General features: G+C 41.7%; 1 protein-coding gene across 1 annotated transcript in view; it reads left to right on the top strand.

The window, feature by feature from the left end:
• Ptprn2 (protein tyrosine phosphatase receptor type N2) overlaps nt 1-9393 on the top strand; it is a 631370-nt gene that overhangs the window by 181191 nt on the left and 440786 nt on the right. The window lies entirely within an intron of this gene.

The following is a 9393-nucleotide window of genomic DNA, read 5'->3' as shown; positions in this document are numbered from 1 at the left end:
TATTTCTACTATAATACAACCCAACAAGATGACGCCAAACAAAACCGAGACAGAATGAAACAAAAATGGAACAACACAAAATCATTATGGCCTTTCTATCCTCCTGAAATGTCCATCCGTCCTTTCTCCCTATCTGTTCTTCAGACGCAAATAGTTTTTCCTCAGATGTGAGTGGTTTTTCTTCCATCTCACTCATCTCCAGGGACAGGCAACTTAAAACAAAAGCGAATCAAAACAAAAGAAGAATCTTAAAATGGCTACCCATCCTCTGGCCCTGCCCTCAGGGGCGAGCAGTTTACCTTATCACTTACCCTCAGTCATTCCCCATGCGGGTCACCGAATGCCGCAGTCTGGCTGGGCACAATTCAGGAGCCACTTGTCAAAAGAAACAAACTATTTTTAGAACACACACACCACACCACACAGCTCCCCAGGAAAACCTTCAGAGCCCAACTGCCACCACAGGCTTCCCACAAGCCTCTCAACCTCTCCCACTCCTCCTGCTCTTGAGGCTGATTGGCTGGGTCGCATGGGTGGAGCCAAAAAAAGTCCCCCAATGAGCAGCTCCGTGGTCTGAAAGGGCAGGGAAACAGCCCAATGAGCATCACTGCAGAGGAGCCAATCAGCTGGAAGTTTGCTGGGGCCGCTTTGGCTGTGGCTCTCAACACTCCTCCATACTCTATGCTGTCTCTGGATGCTCTGGCTCCTGAGCAAGCCTGGCTGTCTCTCCCATCTCCTTCCTCATGAATCTCCCCATCCTGGTCCTCTGGTGAGCCCTACCCACTGTGAGCAGGGGCTTCCGTCCAGGGGCCTTCACCAGTCTTGCTACGCCTGCCCTTCCTTACTCCGTTATGTTGCCATCAAATAGGATTTCCCAAGGGGAGCAGGACCCAGATCTTCACAGGTCAGAGAGAGGAATGCCTAACAATACCTGTCTTCTCCACCTGGTTCGCATTTCATCCACTGTGTGCAGATCCGACCACCAGTGTGGGCTGCCTGGCACTCCTGAGGTGGAGTGGCTATGCCGTTGCTCAGGAAGTGGGCTCAGCTCCCTGACCTCCTCAACACACACGCACACCAAGTGGCTGAGCACGCCCACCGGCAGGAGGGACCCAGTGGAAATGTGCTGCGTAACACATATGCACACCCCCCACAGGAGACCTCCTTCCATTCTGTTAGAAATACCTGGGTGCCTCAGGGAATCAACCTTGGGTTGGAAGCAGCTGGGCAAGGCAAACTTCACTTTGTAGAAGGTGTGCAACTTAGCAAAGTCTGGCAAGCAAGCATGTTTGGGTGGCAGTCCGCCTGTTTGTATCCCTAATGTAGCACTGTCCCCTGCTCTGATAGGAGGAGCTTGGGGTTGTAATTTATGCAAGTGGCTTAAAACCGGGGAGGGCAAAGGGAAGGACTATAATTAAAACACACTGCTTGAGCATTGAGAGTGCTGAGCCTACTTCTTGAGCAATTAAGGCTAAGTGTTATATGCTAAAAAGGGACCACTGAACTTTCTGTTTCTCACAAGTCTCCTTTTTTATACCTTTTGGTCTCATTTTCATTTTTGTTCTTTTATCCTTTGGTATTGCCATCCATCTTAGCCATGGTGACTTTTTGAGTTGGAAACCACCCATTGAAATGAGTTCTCTTTTTAACAGTTAAGATAGCCACCCAGTGATCAGGGGCCACTCGATAAGGTCCTTTTCAGGTCAGTTGAAGCTCTCCTTCTCCCCAGGTCTTGATTAAAACCAAGTTGCCAGACTGAATTGTGATATAAAACTCATTGATAACAGGTTACCTTTATCTAGTTACAAAACATCAAATGACATAAATACCAACCAGATTGCTTATTTCTATATACAGCTGAAGGAGACTGTTGCTACAGACAGTTTTTGTTTGAAGAACACCAACTTGGTGAAAATGCTCTCGAATTAAGCTTTACATTTTCAAAGGGTGGTATACTTGAAGAGCATGAATGTATCTGATATGTAGAGAAGCCAGTAATGGTTAGTGTCACAGTTACATAGGTGTCCATTAACTAAGTTTAACTTTACATTAGAACGTAACAGGCTCAAACTGTTCTCAGGTGTATACATAAGTATACATGTCAGTTACATACATTTATGAAGTAATCATTTAGAAGAGTTTGAAACAGGTACAAACCCCAATTCTTTCAAGACTTCGTTTTCCTAAGTAATAAAACTTAGAAGATACCAGAAATTATCTTGATAGGTAAGAGCAGATCAGTGTTTAAAGGAGCCCTTATTGTTTTTCAACATAGAAAATTAGCATATTAACGGTTACATTCTGAAACAATCCTTATGAAATTTATGAATTTAGACAAATTAGTCTTTTTAAAACCTTTTTACAGTACTTTAGTTGAAATAAAGCTGAAACTTTATTCTTTGCATATTAAATTATACCTGTCAGGATTTTAACTCTTAGTAACCTTGTTTTTAGGATAAGACCCAGAAACAAGCAATCTTGAACTTTTTTTTTTCATTTACTAATTTATAAAAACACATTTAATATATCCTAATATATGTTACCTTGTGGAATTGAAGAAAAACCAAGTGTTCTTGAATTTATACTTAGTTGATGTTTTAGTTTTTTTGCTTTGTAAATTAATCAGATGTCTCTTCTCACAAACATATTTATGGAGATTAATCACATTTATGTTAAAATTAATTTACTCATATCAAGCTTATATTACCCATGAAATCAAGGTATCTAATAAGTCTACTTAACACTTTGAGTCGGTTATTTCTTACAAAGAAAATTCCTTAGAAGTAATAGACGTTGAACTTTAAATATTTTATAGAAATCAATACTATCTTGATTGGCTGGCTACCTAAAAACTTGTGGTTAGTAATCTTAAAGACATCTTTATTCATACCTATTTAATCAATTTCAGTTATGTGAACTGAAAGGCATTTGGATCCATTTCTTTTTTAAAATTGATGAGTGCTCATTTACCTATATGCTAATTTTGGTACCATGTAATATTATAAACACAAGCACATATGTAAACACAACATACAATACAAGATGTGCACAGAAACACACAGAACAGACGGGAAACAATGATTTTGTACCTTTTTACCAAATATTAAATCCCTATGGGTAGGAGACAGAAGAACTATCAGATTTAAGCCCTTACAAATTAAAATAGAGTCTGTTGCAGACTTTTACAGTATGACTCAGACCTGGGTAGGATCTGTGCTTTCCATTTTCTTCCCTATCCCTAGGCCTAGAATTTTTCCTGGAGATTCTTGTGCTCAGTGAGTTCAAATAAAACAACAGTATTTTATCATCTGTGGCTTCTTTTTCCCTTTGTCCTAGGACTGTCTTTACACTATTTTAACATAAGACCCGGAGGTTATCTGGGGTCTTTCCCCTGCTGGCATCCCTTTCTCCACATTAGAGTCTTTATTTAGACACTCACCCCCACCACTGGAGGGTCCTTGCACTCCCCCATCCCAGGCTTCTTGGCAGGCTCTCATATTTCTGAATAGATGCTCATCCCCCCTTTTGGAGGGTTCTTGCACTAATGTCTCAGTCACCTCCAGGATGTCCTGACCACCAAGGAAGTACTCTTTGGGCTTTCAATCATACTTTATTGATTTATCTGTCGGTTTCTCCACCCATACTACATAGTCTAGGCTACTGTACTGATGGAATAAGATCTGAAATGATGTGCAATGATTCTATTGCTATATTTCTGTTTTTCCAAGCAGTTTTGGTGACTTTAGTTAATTTGTTATTCCATATAAATTGCTTGTCTGTACCTACAAAGAATCTTGCTGAAATTTGTACCAGAATTATGTCAAACCTTTACAGTGTATCAATTTAGGGAGAATTAACATAATTTTACATTGAGACTTTAGATCTATGAACATGGCTTATCTGTCATTTATTTAGATCTTTGATTTCTTTCATCCCATTGTGTAATTTCCAGTACACAAGTCCTATACATGTTTTGTTAGATTCATCCCTAAGTATTTAAACTTTCAAGCAACTATAAATAGTATTTTATGTCAGTTCTGTTTGTATGTATGTAGGAAATGAACTTATTAGTTCTAGGAGGTTTTTCTTTCTTTCTTTTATAGATTCCTTGGGATTTTCCATGTAGACAGCCATGTCATCTGGAAATAGGTACAGTTTTCTGATATGCATGTTTTATTGCCCTTATTTCCCCTTGCAGTGGTCGGAATTCTCAGCACTCTGTTGAATATGGTGGTGAGAGTGGACATCTTTCTTTGTTCCAAACCCCCAGTAGAGAACTTTCGGTTTGTGCCAATAGGTGTGGCTGGCTTTAGCCTCAGGGGTTTTTCAGGGCAAATGTTGACTAGTTGTTATCAATTTTGGTTATCCTTGATTCTTTTTTTTTTCTGACAGTTTTAATGATAAATGGGCATTACATTTTTCAGTTGCTTTTTCTGCCTTGATTGTTATGATGGTTTGATTTTTATTCTTCTTTGGTCTATTAATATTGTAGATTATACTGATTTTATTTCTGAATAGTGAACCAGCCTCTCCTTTTATGTGGAAATAAACCCTGTGGTGAATGATCATTTTCATATATTGCCAGATGTTATTTGCACATGTTTTTAAAGGTCGTTTGCATCTACACTCATGAGGGATATTGGTCTGCAGGTTTCTTTTCCTGTACTGTCATGGTCTGCCTTTGATATCAGATTAGTAGTGGCTACATGAAATGGAGTGGAAACTGTTTCCTCCTCTTCTGTTTTCTGGAAGAGATTATGTGGAATTTATGTTAATGCTTCTTTAGACGTTTGGTAGGATTCTTCTAAATTCTCCATCTGGGCCTGCATGTTTATTTTGTGGGGAGGTTTTAAATTCTGAAGTCCAGTTCCTTAATAGTTACAGGGTTATTAAAACTCTCTGTCTTGAGTTGGATCAATTATGGTAGTTTATATTTTTCCAGGCCTCCACCATTTCACCAATGTTGTCAAAAGTTTATGTGTGTAAAGTTGTTGATTCTCTTATTATCCTTTCGATGTCTACAGTGATATTCCCTGTTTTATTACTTATATTGGCAATTTGTTATATCTTTTTTCATTTTTCTTGCTAGAAGTTTGTCGGTTTTACTGATCTTTTCACAGAACTAGTTTTTGTTGTCACATTTTTCTCTTTTTCTAATTTAAATTTCATTGACTGGGGCTGGGGTTGTGGCTCAGCGGTAGAGCACTCACCTAGCATGTGAGAGGCCCTGGGTTCGATCCTCAGCACCACATAAAAATAAATAAACAAAATAAAGATATCTTGTCCAACTACAACCAAAAAATGAATATTTTTTTAAAAAAAATTTCATTGACCTATCATTCTCTTCCTTCTACATTCTTTGGGTTTATTTTACTGTTCTTTATGTAGATTCTTGATTGGAATTTAGATTGCTGATTTGAGTCCTCTCTTTGCCTAACATAAGCCTTCAGTGCTAAACATGGCCCTCACAGCTCTGCTTTAACTGTGAGCCGTAATGTTGGGATCTTGCTGCACTTTGGCTTCATCCAGTACAGTGTGCTTTACCACCTTGGATTCCCTTTGGTCCAGGGATAACTTAGAAATATGTTGTTCGCTTTCTGGGCGTCTGGAGATTTCCCCATTATTTTCCTGAGGCTGATTACCAGCAGGCCTCTGCAGTGTTAGGAACACTCTGTGGTCCTGTTCCTTCCCTGCTGCTGAGGCCTGTGTGCTGACTGGGATGTGGTCCTGGCCCATGCTGCATGGGTGGCTGATAGGATGCGTTCCGCTGTGGCTGGGTCGTGCTCCACCAGTGCCCACCGGGCCTTGTTGCCCAGTGGCACTCATGAGTTCTTGTCTGCATCTGCTGGTTTTCTATTTAAATAGTTTTTTATCATTTGCTGAGAAAGTGATGTGAAACTAACAGCTCTAATTGTGAATTTTCTTTTTTTTATAAATTTGAAGATTTTTTTAAGAGAGAGAGAGAGTGAGAGAGAGAGAGAGAGAATTTTAATATTTATTTTTTAGTTTTCAGAGGACACAACATCTTTTTTTTTTTTTTAATGTGGTGTTGAGGATCGAACCCGGGCCGCACGCATGCCAGGCAAGCGCGCTACCGCTTGAGCCACATCCCCAGCCTGGAATTTTCTATTTCTTCTTTAGTTCGATCAACTTCTGCTCCACATATGTTGCTGCTCTGACATTTGGTGCATGCCTGTTTAGGACTGCTGCGTCTTGGTGGATTAACCCTTCTATCACCATGTAATTTTCCCCTCTCTCTTAATTTTATTTTCTCTGATGATTCATTTATCTGATATTAAAGTACACATTGCTGCTGCTCTTTCATGCCTGTATTTTTCCCATATTTTTACTTTCATTCTTCCTATTTGTTATGTTTGAAGTTAGTTTAACAGGTAACATAGTTGAGTAGTTTTAAAAATCCTCTCAGCCAATGCCTGTTTTCATTGATGTATTGACATTCAATCTAGTCCTTGATGTTCTAGAACTTAAATGTTTGATTTTTTGTTTCCTAGTTTTTACTTCTCTGTTTTTATTTCCCTCCCTTTAAGTTATTTTAGCATTGGGGAATCCATTTTAATTTTTCGGCTATGCTTTTGAACTGATGTTTTTGATATCTTGATGCCTTTCTTCGTGTAGATATATAATTACATATCATAGCTTGCTGGGGTCTGTTTTACCAGTTAAATGAACACAGTTTACTGGTCTTCATGTGTATATGATTGTTAATACTCCTCCTGCATGGACTCAGAAGAAACCGTGCTCACACTGGAGCTCAAGAGGAGGAGGCACCTGTATTTACCGGTGTTGTTGCCTGCCCTGTTCTTTCCTGATTCGTAGGGTGCTGCTTTCATCCTCTCCTATCTGTTTAGGGTAGTTCATTTAGCTCTTCTCTTTCCTTTATTTAGATCATCTCAATGTCTCCTCGTTCCTGAAGGGTTTTCCCTGGCTCTGTGGATTGGAGAGCTTGACGGTTTCCTTCTCATTCCTGTAGGATATTCTCATGGGCTGCATGGATGGGTAAATCGACGGATCTTGGGCCGACTCTTCTTGTTCTTTAGCACTTGCAAATCTGCTATTTCCGGTGACTTCCAGGGTTTCTGATGAGAAATCCTCTGTCGTATGAATCATGTTTTGCATGTAAAGAAGGCATCATTTTTCTGTGTCTTTGTCAAGACTTTTTCTTTGAGGTCATCAGAAATTAAATCATAATGAATCTTGGAGAAGAATCAGGATCATCCTGTTTGGGGTGTATTCAGCTTCCTGAAGTTTTAAGTTTTTGTCTTTTGTCAAAACTGAGAGGTTTTCAGCCATGATTTTTCCGAGTTTCTTTTGGCCCTGCCTTCTTTCTCCTCTACTTCTGAGGCATTTGTGGCATGAACGGCGGTTCTGTGGTCACGGCCTCAGAGTTCTGAGCCTCTGCTCATTTTCCAGACCGCTCGCGCTCCGTGGCTGAAACGGAGGATTTGTGTGGTTCTATCTCCATGTCTGACTCTCCCCTCTTTCCGTAGAACATGTGTTTCTTACTGTACTCCGCAGTCATGAGACTCCCATCGGGGTCTTCCTCATACCACCCGTGTTGGCGGGGATGCTGCTCTTGGCCTGTCTCAGGTGTGCGCACGGTGGCTTAGGAGGCAGTGTCATCATGGCGCCATGGGGTCTCACACCTCTCATCCCAGGGCTGGTATCTCTTGATTCTCTGTGTTCTTTCAGTTTGAGGCATTCTTGGTTCTTCTTGTAAGCAATGATTTTTCAATTGAAACTGGTTACTTTTGTATATTATGAGACTTTGAAGGTCATGCAAACGTGGTGTTCTGACAGCTTTTCCTGCACTGCCCGGCCAGGGAGAGCATGGGTGCTGGGAGGTAGAAGCCCAGGCCCACTCACCTCTGCGGACACCTGAGGGCAGGGCGGGAGTTTCCACCCCTGGGGTCTCCTTACTCGGCCTCCCTTGACGTCACCCAGGGGGGTGGGATGCCTCTCACACTTAGGCCCAGAGAGCGCTTCACGGGGATGCTGAAGCACCCAGGTCTTTGCCTTACCTCATTTTTCACCCAAGAGCACGGTTCCTCCTCCTCCCAGAGAGGCTCAGTGGTCTGGTTAGGGTCCTGGGCCCTCCTTGCACTCCCACATACGGCCTTTTCTGGCTGACCAGCAGTTGCCCTAACAATGGAGCCTTTATTGTAGGTCCCACCTCAACAGAGCTCAGGCTTCCATGCTGTTGAGATACTTGAATTTCAGTTGCCTAATTTTATAAATGAAATTGTTTTCCTGGAATTTCCCTTTTGTGCCCTTGATTTTGTTTCCTGATAAAGATGAATATTATGGCTATCCCTGGGGAATGCCATACTTAAAATGTGCTTATTTTCTAAATCCAAAGGGCTAGATGTTGTTTCAACTTGCAAAAGCACTCTTCATTGGAGATGCCCCTGGGGTGGGTGAAGCAGAGCCGTGGACAATGCCCTCTGCAGGGGCTCTCTTCAGTGGCTTTCACTAGAGGGTGGGTTTGCTTTCAGTCCAGTGCAGCCACACCGGAGTGTGTGCAGCAGTGGTTGTGGGTCACTGTCCCTACAGTGACCCAGTGTCTGTGTGTCACACGCCAAAGACAGCTACTTAGCACAAGCAGAAGGCCACCTGCCTTGGTAGTGATGCCGCTGGGCCTTCTGGGACTGTGGCCTCTGTTTGGATTTTCATGTGTAAACTTGGAACAATTTAGATTTGCATTTGAAAAAAATATCTAAGTGTGTTCTTGAAGGCCAATCACGTCTACTGAGCTCTCTTTCGATTCCATCCAGAGTGTGTGTTCTGGACTTGCAGCACACACACGCACAGAGCCATTCTGATTTGAAGATTTTAGTAATGTGTTTTGTACAGGGCATAAAAATACACCTCTGTAATTACATGATATTTAGTGATTAGATAATTATGGATAATTGCATGGGGTAGTTCTAAGTGCGAAAGTGTTACCATAAGATCTAAAATGTACAAATTGCATAATAATTATTCTTAGGAGTTATTTGGTAATTCTGAGCCTAATTATCATGTGATCCACAGCGCATGTAATTAATGCATAATCACATGGATTTTGCCTTCACAACTGCTTTGCCCTTGTTGTAAGTCTCTTTGTCATAACATTCGAGTGTGAATACAGTGTCACTGGTTCCCAGAGGCAGTGCATCAAGCCCCGTGGCAGTCGCTCTCCTGGAGCACCACCCCTTGTTCCACCTGAGCACTCGCTCCCGAGCAGCATGGGGTAAGGGAGGACAAAAATGGCCAAGATGGCGGTAAGCATGGACAAGAACATGCCCTTTGTGGAGGGGAAGCATCTCTTGTTGGGACCAAGGCCTCCAAGGGAGACAGGGTCCCCCTTGGGACCGACATCACATTTGGCTTAAG

The sequence above is a fragment of the Marmota marmota genome, unplaced genomic scaffold, assembly GCF_001458135.2.
Source record: "Marmota marmota marmota unplaced genomic scaffold, marMar, whole genome shotgun sequence".
NCBI lineage: Eukaryota > Metazoa > Chordata > Mammalia > Rodentia > Sciuridae > Marmota > Marmota marmota.
This window is presented reverse-complemented; position numbering and strand designations above follow the sequence as displayed.